The sequence below is a fragment of the Corvus kubaryi genome, unplaced genomic scaffold (genome assembly GCF_017639235.1).
Source record: "Corvus kubaryi isolate FWS band 111438036 unplaced genomic scaffold, C.kubaryi_AGA036_p1.0 37249, whole genome shotgun sequence".
In the NCBI taxonomy this organism is placed as follows: domain Eukaryota; kingdom Metazoa; phylum Chordata; class Aves; order Passeriformes; family Corvidae; genus Corvus; species Corvus kubaryi.
Window position 1 is genome coordinate 2230599 of NW_024581072.1, and position 14321 is coordinate 2244919.

Genomic DNA, 14321 nt, shown 5'->3' on the forward strand with positions numbered 1-14321 from the left:
AACTGAAAAGTGCTCCAGTGGGCTGTAATGGCTAAACAGAAACTTGCTGGTAATGGTGCTACTGAACCAGTCCAGCCTCACTCACTTCCCGTGGTGCATAATGTGAAGGAAATCAAAGGTGAGGAAGGTGCAATGGAGGTGCTGTGATACTATTTAGGCTTGCACTGCATTGCCTGCATTGCCTGAATAGTGTGCATGTCAGTATCTATTTGCATGGATAATCCAAGCAAGCTTTGCTCTCCCAGAAGGGGTCTAAATGTGCTGTACTTGTTACCTCCCACAAATGGTTAATTTCTCCTTCATTTTATAAATATTTCTAAACCCACGGTAAATATCTGACTTCCATCTCCAGCCATTGGTTCCCATTGTACCTTTCTCTGCTTGATTAAACAGCCTGTCAGGATCAAGAATTTTCTGTCCTGCAGAGGTGCTTTTGCACTGCCGTCATGGCCTATTTAGTTATTTCTTGAAGAGCTAAACAGATTGAGCTCTCCCTGTTTCTCAGTACCAGGCATCTGCTTTGATTTTAGCCTGAAATGCCCATTCAAGTTTTCTCGATGTTCCTACTCATGGGCATTAAAGGACAGTGTTCTCAGACACAGTTATTACACCTTTGGTGTCCTTCACATGGGGTGCAGAGATACAATTCTTGTCCTGCCCCTTGCCTCTCTGCAGAGACTTTGCAGAGGCAAAAAAACTGCTCTTAATAGTTGGTGCTGATAGCCAGAGCAGAACATTGCAATTTTTCTGGGTTCCATGGTGGTCTCTGAGTGAATTTGCTCCAGATGGATGACCCTGAGCTTCTTCTTGCCCTCAGCAATGAAAATATGTGGGTGATATTATTTCTGCTGGCACTGTGCTGAACTAATTATTCCTGTTTTTTTCCAAAGAACTGAGGTATGCAGATCTTGTTCTTGCATCATAACTGAAATCTTTTCCCAAATTCAGGAAAAATATGTGGCGGCGAAGCAATCAGTGTGAGCCCATGCTTGGCTGTTCGTAAAGGCTGGATGAGAAGCAATCAGTTTTGTCTGGAGAAGTCTCTACATGCATGATTTTTGATCTCTACATGCATGATTTTTGGTCTCTCAGTGGGAGATGCATACTTGATAGCTTGCAGCTGATGTCATCTCCCTCCTGGAATTAATTAGGTGGTGCCAGATCATAAGTGAGTTCCTGAACTGCAGTAGGTGCTCTGCTCAGTCTGTCAGCAGTTCAGCACATCTGTAAATGTCAGCACAAGGCAGTACATTGGCAAGCCTCACAGGTGAACAAGATTGGTAGATTGTTGGGCAGAACAGCTGGGCAGAGGTAGTATTGGGGGAATAGCCTGAGTTTTCATGCCCATAATGTTATGTCTTAGTTTTAGACAATTTAAAGGAGAACAGTCTCAAATGAGCCGCCTCCGTTTACAGGTTCAGCCAATCCCTTTTCACCAATAAGGAATGAATATGAGTAAATATAAGTGAAAAAGCAAAAATCACGTGGCACAAGAAGCCGAGCTGCTTGCCTGAGCAGACTTTAAAAGCACCCACAGTACCGGCCCCCTGCCCCCACCCAATTCCACCAGTTCCATTTCCTGGCTGCAGGATCTTAGAGAGACTAAAAATTTTTGGGCACAGGTAGGTGTAGGGAGTACAATAACATTTTGGGTTACCCACGACATGCTATCATGAAGCAGACAGTTGTTTAAACGTGAGGAGCTTGTGCCTAAATGCTCTTGAGAGTCAGTGCCTTTGCTGGAGACGGGTGTGTGTAAGGTACATCACCCAGGGCTTGGATGGTGATGCTGAGTGGAGGGCTCTGCTGCAGCTCTGGTGAGCCACGGCTCTGCCAGGCTGCCATGAGGGCAAGGAAAAGGGGAATTTTTCTGCTCCTCTTCCCTCTGCATCCAGGGAGGGTTTTTTGTACTTTCTCCGTTGCTCATGAGGGTATTAGACTGTGTTTTCTCTAGTACCATACTACTTTATTATCCTGGCAGTATGCAAACACTGCTAACCTACACTCTCTGTATGATATGGATTTAGTTTAAGTTTAGGTGACTTAAGACATTACTGTAGTCAGATGCCCAGTCCATCTCCTGGAAAGGTGTAACTGGACCTGAAATGAAGCAGTACATTTAGGCATGGTTCATCTTGCACCACCAATGACTTGAAGTAGCATTAGAACAACTAGGCTATGAGGTACACATCCTATTATGTCCAGGAGTGTTAGCCCATGCAGGAAATAATATGGCAGAGAGGGAAAATGAATCCATCTCTTCTAAACCACTACCTAAATCCACTTTCTGTCATGGATAAATTATTTTATTACAGTGATTCTGGCTGCTGATTCTGGATGACTTCAACTCCTTTGGCTTCAATGTAATTTTAGCCCATGCCTAAATGAATTTGAAGTGAAGCTGGTGTGAAAATAAAACAGTCTTAGCAAAGATGTGATTTGTACTCTTTCAGATTTTATATTTTTTGCTTTGCTTGTTAATTTTTTTTTCCTTTGCAACTAATTATTTCAGGAACAGGTAACAGAGGAGAAGGTGAATGCTTCTACAGAGACATCTTCAATCTCAGCCATTTAAACAGCAATTAATTGTAATCTCTTCTAATTTATTAACTTGTGCAGGGTCTAGTATCACAAAATATTAACAAGAGCTGAACAGGGAATTCAGCAACAACGAACTATCTATATGCACTTGATTGAGTGTTCAGCTTATTAAATTGTAGCTATAGTACAATTTGAAGACACTCCACTGTGTAAACTGATGTGACCTCACATATTTTGCTCTGTCTTTTTAGTCACTGAGGTCTCTCAGTATTTCTCTGTTTTTCCTTGGGGCCATTTTTACTTCACCGCTCAAGTATTGATTTCTCCTATTAGGGACAGGCAGAAAAATTATGAAAAAACACAGGGAGGGATCCAACCAGGGTACTGGAAGAAGAAAACTGGTATCTGTGAACTATTGATATTTTAATTCTCTCATTAATTTTTCAGGAAAGAGATCAGAATGTACAACAGTAGCCAAAGAAACACTGGCTGCAAGGACTGACAGCATCTGGTAGGGTCTCATGTACCACATGCTGCTCTGCTTTGCTTCCATGGTACCACCTCATTGTCACGGCTCAGTGCTTTACTTTGCTGTATGTGTTTCTGAATTTGCTACTTGCAGCACCTCAGGTTTTTTTCCTGTTACATGTGGATGCCAGCAACCATTAGCAAGATGCCATAAGGCTTGATCTTCTGTATGGCTGTCCAAAATGCAACAAGAAGGTTTTTCCATGGACCTAGCACTTCTACTGATTATTCTAGCTGTGTATAATTGGCCAAGCCACAGAAGTGGGGCAAGGAGAGTATTGGGCAGGGGAGCCAACACAAAAGATGGAGCAGTCCTTAAAGGTTTATGATCGTAGGTTTCATAAGCAGTGCCGTTCAGGCTGTGAAATCTCAGTGCTCACCATATGGAAACCTTCTGGAAAAAAGACCCTGGTGGTGGCAGTACATCATCATTGGCTGCTGCCTTAGTCCAGATGTTCTGAGCAGCTCTGACAATGTCACCCCACTGGTGACAGCAACAGAAGGCCATGGGACCTGAAGGCACAGGAAGAATGGTGGCCACCCAAAAGGACTTCTGGAGAGTAAGGAATTCCAGCATGCTGTGGCCAATGCTGGTGAGCCTCTGACTGAGAGGGACAAATGCAGGCACATCTACATGGAAGCTGGCATAGAGTCATAGGATCATTAGGGTTGGAAAAGACCTCTAAATCACTGAGTCCAGGCACTGCTGTGCTCTGTGTGTCACCTCTGCAGCAGTCTGGTCACAGCCCTGGGGTCACTTCAGCCCCTTTCCCAGTGTCCCCAGTTGTCTCAGATCTTTGCAAACTGCATGGTGCTACCTGTCTCTGTTTGAGCATGGAGCATAGACAGAGGCGATGGCTGTGCAGCCACTTCATCCCTGTTTCAATACACCCACTGAAAGCCCTGTTTTATGACAATGTACTAAGGAGACAGAGAGAAGCATCTCCTGGAAGGTGGGAAATAGGTAAAGGAGAACACCCTTTTCTAGATCTGACGCTCATTTTCTTGCATCAGAAACTGGACAAATATTTGTGTGCTTTCACCCAGCCAGTGAGTCAGAGGCAGGAATGCAGGACCCATCCTTGTCCTGTGCTCACATACTGACTTTGTGTATATCCCTGCTACAACTTGACTATCCATGCCGTGGGCATGAAGGAGGATGGGGAAAGGAAACGTTGGCAAACCAGGGGGAAAGCCCTTCTTCAGTGCAGCCAGGGGCGTAGGACTAGATCTGGGGTGGGTGTTTGTGGCACCACTTGTGCTTGCAAGAACAGGGGCTGACAAAATGGTCAGAGATGGAAACAGGGTCAGATCCCAATGGTCAAGGTCATGGAAAAACAGGATGGCCTCTGATACAGGAAAAGTAGGGAGTCGGCCCTCCCAGGGCTTCTTCAGTACTGGCATCCTCCTTTGCCCTGCCAGAGGACACAGCTGACCTTCTCTGGCTTGGCTCCTGGCAGTGGTCTCTTGGGTTTTTGCATCCTCCGCTCCTTGGACTTCAGAATGAGCAGGACTGGGAAATAATCAACACCTTGGTAATGTTCTCCACTGATGCATTAACTCTTGGGTAAGTGCTTACCTCAGTGCACCTGACAGCCGGACACAGGATGGGAGAACCCACACAAACAGTGGTGGTTGCCTCAAGAATATCCTGTAGGTTAGTTACAGGCTTTGTTACTTCTCTTCATGTGTTCTAAGCCTATTATTTGCAAATCTCTCTTCATCTGTGTTATTACAAGAGCAGAATTACTCAGCTGCCCATCCACCAAGCCATTCAGTGTTTGAGACATAGCCTTAAATTTTTATTTATGACTTCTCCTTCAGAAATGAAGTCCTGATCCTTCAGTCCCTGAAGCTGTATGAAATTCTTGCCTTCCTCAGAGGCTTCTCCTACACCCAGTTTACATTCATCCACAAATATTGCTAGGCAAGTGTGTAATTTCAGCTAATCATTGCATGTTCACCTTCTGGGGGAAGTTCAGGGGCTGCCTTGGCATGCAGGCTCCCCATCAACACCAGGTCTCGTTGCTACTTTACTCATTATTCATTCTCAAATGGTGAAAGCAAGTGACTCAACTGCTGAATGTTTCCTACTGAGCTTAACCGAGTAACACTTGTGAGGAGAAAAGCTCCTGTTTGCCTCCGCCTCGCTTTCAGCTGCAAAAGACCATCTGAAGAACACTGACAGCCTTCTTCTTTATGATCTTTCCATCTCACCAACCCACTGGAGTAATTAAGTTTTCCTTTTCGGTGCCAGTAGGTGGCATTGCTTACTCTCTTAAATGCCCAAAAGTTAAGCAAACATTTGGCCAAGCCTTCAGAAGTAGTATCCAGTTGGAAAGTCACGACCTTTCCCAATATTGCAACAGCTTCCAAATCCAGCATCTAAATTTTGGCTGGAAATCAGGCTGTTTTCTAGCCCCTAGAGGAATTAAGTTGTGTTAGCACTTCCCTGCTGAAATTACAGGTGGAAAAGAACTAGGTAGTTTTATGCTATAGCATGATAAATTTATGAACAAGGTGGCATGGTGAGATTGCCTGTGATATGATAGAGCAGCAGTCCATGATCTTGCAACCTCTACACCTCTTTGTGGTGTGCAAATGCAGTCTGCTCAATGGAGTTGTGCCACTGGCAATTACAGCTCCGTCTTGTGCTGGGTTGTAACTGCGATTGCAATCATGTTATGTCACTCCATGGCACAGACTGACAAAGATTTGGCCATGCCATCTTTCTCCCAATGGATAGCCATTTCCTGTCCTGCAAATATAGCACATGGGACATCATCTCTTCATCATAATAAGACTGGAGCGATTTTTCCAAGTGGATGTTGAAAGGTCCTGGCACTGCAAATGCAGCTTTGCTGAGAATCAGCACTCCAGGAAAGACAGCTTGGCAGGCTGGGGATGGCTATGGTGTCATCACAGGAGATGACCCTCTATAGGCTACTGGGAGAGGGGCGGCATATGAGGAGAAAGGCAAGCAGCACAAAGGCAATTGGAAGTCTAAGCGTTAACTGCCTTCAATGTTGTCTTGCATCCAGGAAAAAATACGCAGACATATACATGGCTCCGGGGTAAACTTCAGGGTTTCTTACCTCTTTGTGGGCAAGGAGTGTCCTGGAGGACTCTCAGAGTGCTCAACACCACCAAACAGATTTACGAGCAGAAAACCTATCCTTGATCTGTTCATGAGAGGAGTGCTGAAATGGTCGCCCTGGACACCTGTCTCAAGCAAGAGGCTAATCATCTTGCCGTTCATTCTGGCTCAGGGAAGTGGATGTCCAGGAACAACTTTTATCCAGCCATTTCTGTGTCATCACATGGCAGGTTGGGATGTGCCCACTGCACCTGCTCATGTGGTATGCTCTGAGCATGCTTATGGGAGACTGTGATTCACCTGCTGTCAGAGGACAGTGCACAAAAATGTTGAGCAGCTCTATGAATGAGGACCAGGTCCAACTTGGCTCTGGACCCCCGCACAGCACCACATGCCAGTGCTCTAGCTCCAGTGCCCAGGATGACTCTGCCTTTGCTTGCACAGTAGGTAGACCACTATGTTCTGAACTATGCATGACATCTGACACAAATATGGAATATGTGTGGGGCATCATGCAATCTGCCCATGGCAAAAGCAAACAGGCCATTCCTGGCTCTACAGTGATCTTCTCCTACTACATGCTATCCTATCTTCTGATTAGGAGCAGCTTGTTAGAGTGCATGTCTGCTCTTTCAGGAGTTCAAATAGCTTTAATGGGTAAGCTTTAACGGCCTTACATGTTAATCCTGTGCCACTGGGATCCGTGATCTATCCCAGTGAGATGCCGCTCTCGGTCTTGATGGAGTAGGAGTGTGGCTTATCTGGCAGGGGATCCTAAGCCATGTGGAAGACACTCGATCAGGAACTCCTCAGGACACAGACAGTGACTTCAGGGCCTTTTTCTCTTCACCCATACCTGAAAGGTTATTTGTGCTACCTCTTGCCTCAAATTACTGACAAGGGGTGATGATTTTGGCCTTTGTGCAGCAAGAGCAAGGCATGGAGAATGCATTTCCTTCTCAGATGACCATTATTAAATACCTTTCAGTTTGTTTCATAATATTCCTTTGTTCCAGAATGAAGACTCCTGAATGATGATTATAATTAGCATCTGGTGCTGTTCACTGTGAAATAAAAGATTTTTGATTCCATTGTATATAATTTCTAGGGAGCCTACTTGCATTACATTTTCATGATTTATTTTTAAATTGGCACAAAGCACTCAGAAAGTGATGTATGACAAGCTGTGGGATGTTGTCCTGAGTGGATTCAGACTGTCTTCTTATGTAGTCACTTTACCATTTTTGGTTGCAGACTCTCAGAGAAAATTTGAGAGTGATTCAGATTCCTAAACACATGTACCAGCAACATTTGAGATATTCCTAGGGAGCCCAAACTCTCCACTCAAAATAGGCAGATCTGATGTGGCACCTGTGGGCCCACAGGCTTCACAGACTATTGACCGCAAGGTACAGCTTTGGTAGCTAGTCCTTTGATATGCATTATAAATTTTTTCTTGCATATTGTTGCTCTCTGACATTAGGGAGTTATGAGGGAATTAGCCCCCTAGGCTCATCATTTGCATATTCTATGTCATGCCCACTTCTTTTTTTGTCTACAGTTAGGAAATTCAGCTCTTCCACCTGTGGCCATAATGGTCTTGGCTGCAGATCTCATTGGTCAGGTTGCTGTGGACAGGCCTATTCCTTTGATTAAGAGAGTCCTTCTGAGGCAGCAGCAGCACAAAACACATGATGTCTCCTCCTCAGACTTGGCTGGGAGCCTGTTCTGATGTTGTCAGCCCTTCCTCAACTCTGCTTTTTGTCTTGCAGGCTATATCATTGCTGCCATGATATCCACTCATGGGACTGAATTAGCCCTGAAAGCAGCCTCCTTGGCTACACATTATGGCATTGCTGTGATAGCAAAGAGCTGAGAATGGTTCAGCTGCCTGAGTATGAGGGGCGGGTGAACATGGAGGCCCTGGTCCTTGCAGTGGGCCATTCACCCTCAGGTGTGCTGTTTCCAGGACTGTTCCAGGCTCTGTTTCAAGAGCCACGCTGGTGATGTTGACTATGGCATGAGAGGAAGGATGATGACAACAACAAAGGAAGAAAATATGACTCCTCCTTGCACACATGGCACATATCTGTGTTGCTTGACATCAGAGAAGAAGGAGCCTTTGTGAATAATATAAAGATAACTTTTTTTTTTAAAGAAAATTACATTGTGTTGTCTTTTCTGCTACTCAGGACAAGCAAAGCCTATGACTTAGTACCAAATTGGGTCACCTGACCAGAAGCTGTTGGGAGACTTTGGATGCTGCCACTCACACGGCTGCAGCATGCTACCCTCTGGAAAAGGAGGGCCACGATGGAGAGAGTGGCCATGCAAAGCCTTTGAAGGACAACAGCACTGGAGAGGTGCACTGGCACTTCCCTCTACCCCCCATGACATCTAGAGGGAATGAGAAGACATGCAAGCAAGGATCTTTATTTGTTCCTAGGTGCCTGTAGTGACTGCAAACACCCATCGGGGGGGGAGGATATGTCCAGAATACACAGCTCCTTAGGACTTCTCTTGAGTCCTGAAAGTTAAAAAAAACCCCACCCAGTAGCAGAAAAGGATGTAAAATGACGAATTGTTCTAACATTGTGTGTGTCCCTGAAAGACTGTGTGACTACTAGATTTGCAGCCAGTGGGTATCTCTTCATTAGAAGAAAGAAGAAGCTGGTCAGGATATGCCACAGAGAAGGGCCTTTTTTGTACCTCTAGTCAATGAATTCCAGAAGTCTTTTCTTCCATTTATAGCCTGTTAGCAAGCGCTGGTGTTGACCTGAGTTGTGCCAGATGCTGCTAGTTGTGCCAGCCTGGAAATTGGATGTGCTGTCTGAGACCAGGGTCCTCTTTCTACTATTTTCACATCCTAGGCACATAGTGAAAGAGTTTTTCAATGCCCATGAGGTCTAGTTTCCTTGAGCACAAAACCAGACACCCAACTTCTTATTAAATCATTCCATGAGCAAATTTGAACTGGGTTTCAAGGTTTTTCTCCTCCAGTTCAGGAGTAAGTTCTTCTAAGGCTGTATTAGTTATTGGTAAGGAATTACCATGGCTATGTTTGGCGAGGAGCTGTGTGCTTTCAGAGCAGTGCAAGAATGCACATTGAATATGCCTGTGATTGCTCTTCTTCTAGAAATACAAATTGGTCAAGAACCTCAATTGCGTAGTGCTGTGGACCTCAACGTGTCTCCCGCAGAGTCTGGCAGATGAAAGACCCAAGGGAGGAAACTGAGGCATAGCAAAGTGTTTCACCTCTTTTGATAGTCTTTATGGCCCCAGAGTGGGAGCAACTGGTACAAGATCTTTTGTCCATAATGAACATTACTTGATGCCCATGAGTCAGGGGTTTTAGTGACTGGGGTCTTTCAGATTAAGTTTGAAATTAAGTTTTGCCCTATGCTATCCTTTCTCCTTCCAGGGACATGTCATATAGTCTTTCAGCACCTCTTTAGGACTGTACAAGCATGTTTCAGTTCCTGAGGGCCACAAATTCTTCAACAGCTCACCATGAAAAGGTATGGACTCAAAAGTCACATCGGCTCCTGCAGACCTGAAATGCCCATAAACACAACCTGCAGGGGATGCCTCTGAGAAAAGATGTGAGACAGAACTTCTCCAAAGAATTTTACAATCTCAATCTTGAACATGATACCTGAACTGAAGGTAGGATTTGGGATTACTTGCTTTAGGACAGGGATTGCTTGTTTCAAGTAGCTTTAAGACTCAAACTGTGTTTTATCCACAGTGTAGTAAATTGTCTATGGTCAATTTGCTTTTGGTGAGAACCTGATGGCTGAAAGAGAGCTACAGGATGTAAAATGACAAATTGTTCTAACATTGTGTGTGTTAGATACTGATCAACCTCATTGGAATATGCAGCGAGTGACCTTCCTGAGGCAAAAACATATTAAGAAATATTTCTGAACTTCTTAGCTTGCATTTAATTTAAGTAATAATGAAGAAAATTTAAAATAGATCAGGACTAGCAATATGTTTCATAATTTGTGTAATACTGTCTTTTTCCTAACTGTACACTAGGGATGAATGGTAGGAGTTTATGCCCTATTGCAAAATTAACCAATTCATGCTGTTCTTTCCTGAATTTTCACAAGTCTGGATACTTCTGTAGCATAGTGATGGTCCTCTGTCTGAAGATTTTTGTTCCTTCTTTCACATTTCACTGTTTATGATACTGACTTACGGGAATGCCTGCACCCCCTTTGCCTTTAACTTGCTGTCTTGTCAGTAGCTGCCAAGAGGGTTCTTCCTTTATCTTTTGTAGCTAATGATGTATGTATTGGGGCTGCAAACTCTTTCTTACTTACTCAGTATTTCCCCTGCTCTCACCTGGTATAACAGAAATGCTCTTGAGATCCTTGTTGAGGGCATGGAAAGCCACTCTTCTAGAACTGTGTGTCCTTTTAACACTCATGTCTGAACACCCAGCCTGGAACATAAAGGAACTCCCATGCTTTTCCTGCAGACAGTCTCTTCCTCAATGGCTTGTTTACTTTTGATACTGTCTAGTGATGCAGAGTTCTTCCATAATAGTTAATAGATTTATGTGCCCAGATTAGAAATAAATGGGTGTCAAGAGTTCCCCCAAGAAACTGTGAAACCTCTCATCTCTCAGTATGAGATCTGTGTCTCGACATCCATTTTCACACAGAATATAGTGGGAGAACTCTCTGATTTGGATGAGGCCCTAAAATTGCTTTGTTTTCCGGTTCATCAAATCCTGTGTGTAATCAGAGAAAAACAACTGGAACTTCCCTCTGGCTGAATTAGCTGAACAGCTCTTAGAGCTTATGTTTGACTTACTGGGGGTTGAATGATATTCTTGAGGGACAAGGAGCAAGGGAAAAATTTAGAGGGCAACTGCCAAAAGTTGGTGGTAGGAACTTGAGTAGGTGGAGGGATAGCAACAGACTCATCTTTCTCCCAGAGAGTTGTTCCAGTTGACTCTCTTGGGGTTTGCAGGGCTGAGCATGTGATTGGGAAGGGCTGTGGTGCTAGCTGCTTGCCAAAGCACTTTCGGGCTTGGAGGGGCTTAAAGTGGTGAGTACTGCCCCTTTATGGGGGAAGAGGGGGCAAAACATGCAAGACATGATACTCAGACATTTTTCTACTTATTTCTCAGCGAACCTCACTTGGTTGTCTTCAGGCAACCAAAGTCTTATGAGTGTGATATGTTTCAGGGTGCACAGAAATGCTTCAGTGTAGTAAGTCCATGCTGGATCAGGACTTTTCTGTGTAAGGGCATAAAGCACTTTGGAGGCCCTCCTTGAAACCCATGACAAGGGAAGGTATCTAATTACCAAGTGAGATGCCAGCATATGACTATGTGGAAAGAGATACAAACAGTTGATACAACCAAAATGCCCGGACCCAAGAAATGAGTAATTCTCAGAAGGTGGCAAGGACATGCTGCAGCTGTATGCAAGGAATAGTTTTACAATGGAGTGTTCTCAGTCTGTGGTGTGCACATCAACCTTGCCTCAAATACTTGCCTCCAAAGCCGCACCAGTTCCCAGATTCACCAGAGGGAGATGGTGTTTGCAGGATGTAGATAAGCATCTGCAGTGGATGTTGAGTTCCATTTAGCAATCACTTGGCAAGGCTGGCTGCAATGCAAGCACAGCTCATGCAATTTCAACTGTGTACTCTCTCAAGGGTATTGTGTCATGCAGGAAAGGCTTCTAAATTTTAAAAAGGTCATGACTGGACTCCCAAGGGATTGAGATAGCCCTTCTCTATCCTTGGGGAAGAGGTTAATTTTCCAGGGCCTGTGGGTGTAGACAGAAAAAAGGATGGTGTAAGGTCTTGGAACAAAACACTGGGCTGGGGTTTAAGCAAGTTCAAGGCTAGAGGGGAAAGGCCTGATTCTCCTCTTGGGTTATTATGCAGTCATTTCTTGAGATGGTTTACCCAAGTGCAAGGACCCTTAAGCACAAGTTTGGCTTTACCATGTTCAAAGACAAAGATGTTCTAAAGTGAGAATGAGGCAGAAAAAAGTCATCAGCACAAGAGAAAATTAGAAAAAGGGGTGTATTCCTGCAATACAGACCTGTGTGTGAACAAATGAAAGAAGGCCTTGTCACATAAGGAAGAACTCAAAAACTGAATTTACAACTTACGTATTTTTATTCTCAGCAGGACTTTTAAGTTTAGCAAGAAACAAATCCTTTTTCATGTCCCCTGGTTTGACCACATATCTTGAGTGTTTTAAAAGATCAGACATCTTTCCAGCTTGTGCAGTCATAACACACAAAGCTAGTGAACTGCTCCTACTTGAATTCCTGTTAGGTAGATGGGAGGCCACTTTTGTGCTATACAGATGTTGTAAGAATTATTTGCCATAGAAAGCAGCAACCATCTGCATGAATCTGCTGTATCTTTTGTAGGGTTGGAGTTACTGGAACTTCAGAGTCTTTTTTTCTATGAGACATTCACAAGGGTTGGTGTATACACCTTGGGACTTTGAATTTTGGGTTGGATATTACATGAGTGCTGTAAACAACAGGGGCTGACGGATGGACCAGGCAATACCACCCTATGTGTAGTCCAAAATTTTGCCTCTAGAATAGTGCTTAGGGGAAGGCTGGCAGACACACTACTCCACATGACTAACACTAGTTATCTGGCTGGCGCAAGGGAGTATGTGTCTCCAGACACTCTGGATTCATCAGCTGTTTTACACACTTCACAAGATCCTGGAGGCCATAACCTCCTAGGGAATTGTCCGTATAAATTTCACTTGCAATTTCAGGGTGCAAGAGTCCTCTTCCTCCAGACTGTTTCCTTTCTCCTGTTCCTGGGGCAGACCAGCCTACAGAGGTTTTGGAAACTTAGCTTCCACAATGCATGCTGTGATCATCGGATGACAGGTGGTGAGACATCTATCATTGCTGTAAGTCTCTTGCTCCCTATGCCTGCATCCAACCATGGTAAAAGAACTGGGGAAGGGGATTTCTCACTGAGCATCAGCGAGTGCAGCAGAAGGAGTAACCAGGCACAGATACACACACTGACATATTTCAGCAGCCCCCCAGTAGGAAACTAATACCATTTCCTGCTCAAGTCAATCAATGCTCCCAGCCCTGTGCTTCAACAGCACCAAAACCTACCAACAGGCTGAGCTGGGAGGAATGAGCCTGTTCCCTTGCAAACCCTATCAGGATAATCAGTAATTCCTCTTCAAGGAGGTGCCAGACTTTGCTTCCACACGTGTAAACCCTTCATTGCAGAAGGAGGGCAATCTGGCCAGCAAAAAAGCCATACAGTATAAGGTCTTGTTCCACTGTAAGGAAACCTTCACTGCCAGCTATTGCAAAGTTACTAGTAGCTAATTAGAGCTGACTTAAATGGTATTTAGTGTGTTATTCCAGAAGAAAATACTTTTTCACAGAGTGAATGCAACAATTACACAGATGCCAAATTATGAATGATCATTTATATTTTCCACATATTTGCATTTTCAGATTCTGTTTCCAGATTTTTTAAATTTATGCTGATATTATAAAGCTGTGTTAATTACTTTTTGGGGATATATGTTTCATTTTTGATAAAAAAAGTATTAAAAAATATTAATTTTTTTTCTTCAGAAAAATGACAATTGGAAAGGAAAAAACTTGTAATAACTGCCTAAGACCAAACAAAAATACTTATTAAAACCATCAGTGACCAATAAAATAAAATCCAATGAAGTAAAAAATTGCTCATTATTCAAATTTAATTTCAAGGGCTGGGTGGTCAGTTCCATTTCTACCTTTTAAAAACAAATTTAAAAGGAGATTATAAACCAGAAAGTTTTAAAAATCAGTGTTTTGCTTTAAAAGTGTCAAAACAAAAAGGTTGGATGGAATTACTTTTTAATCTTGAGCAATTTAGTTAATTCAACCCAAAACTGCAAAATACTGTGTTTGAGTCATAGCCTAACTTTTCAAAGCGAAGAACTGTTTAGGCTGAAAATACTTTGCTGAGCTCTACTTCTGCCTCAAAAGAGAAGCCTGCAGCTGTTTCATCATGAATTATCCATGCACCACTGACTCCTTCCTTTACCATGCCTAATCAGCCCCAAATTTGCCTTAATCCATTAGCTTTGTTTGCTCTGTTGTCTGTCTCTTCTTTATCTTGGGAAGGAATAAAGGTG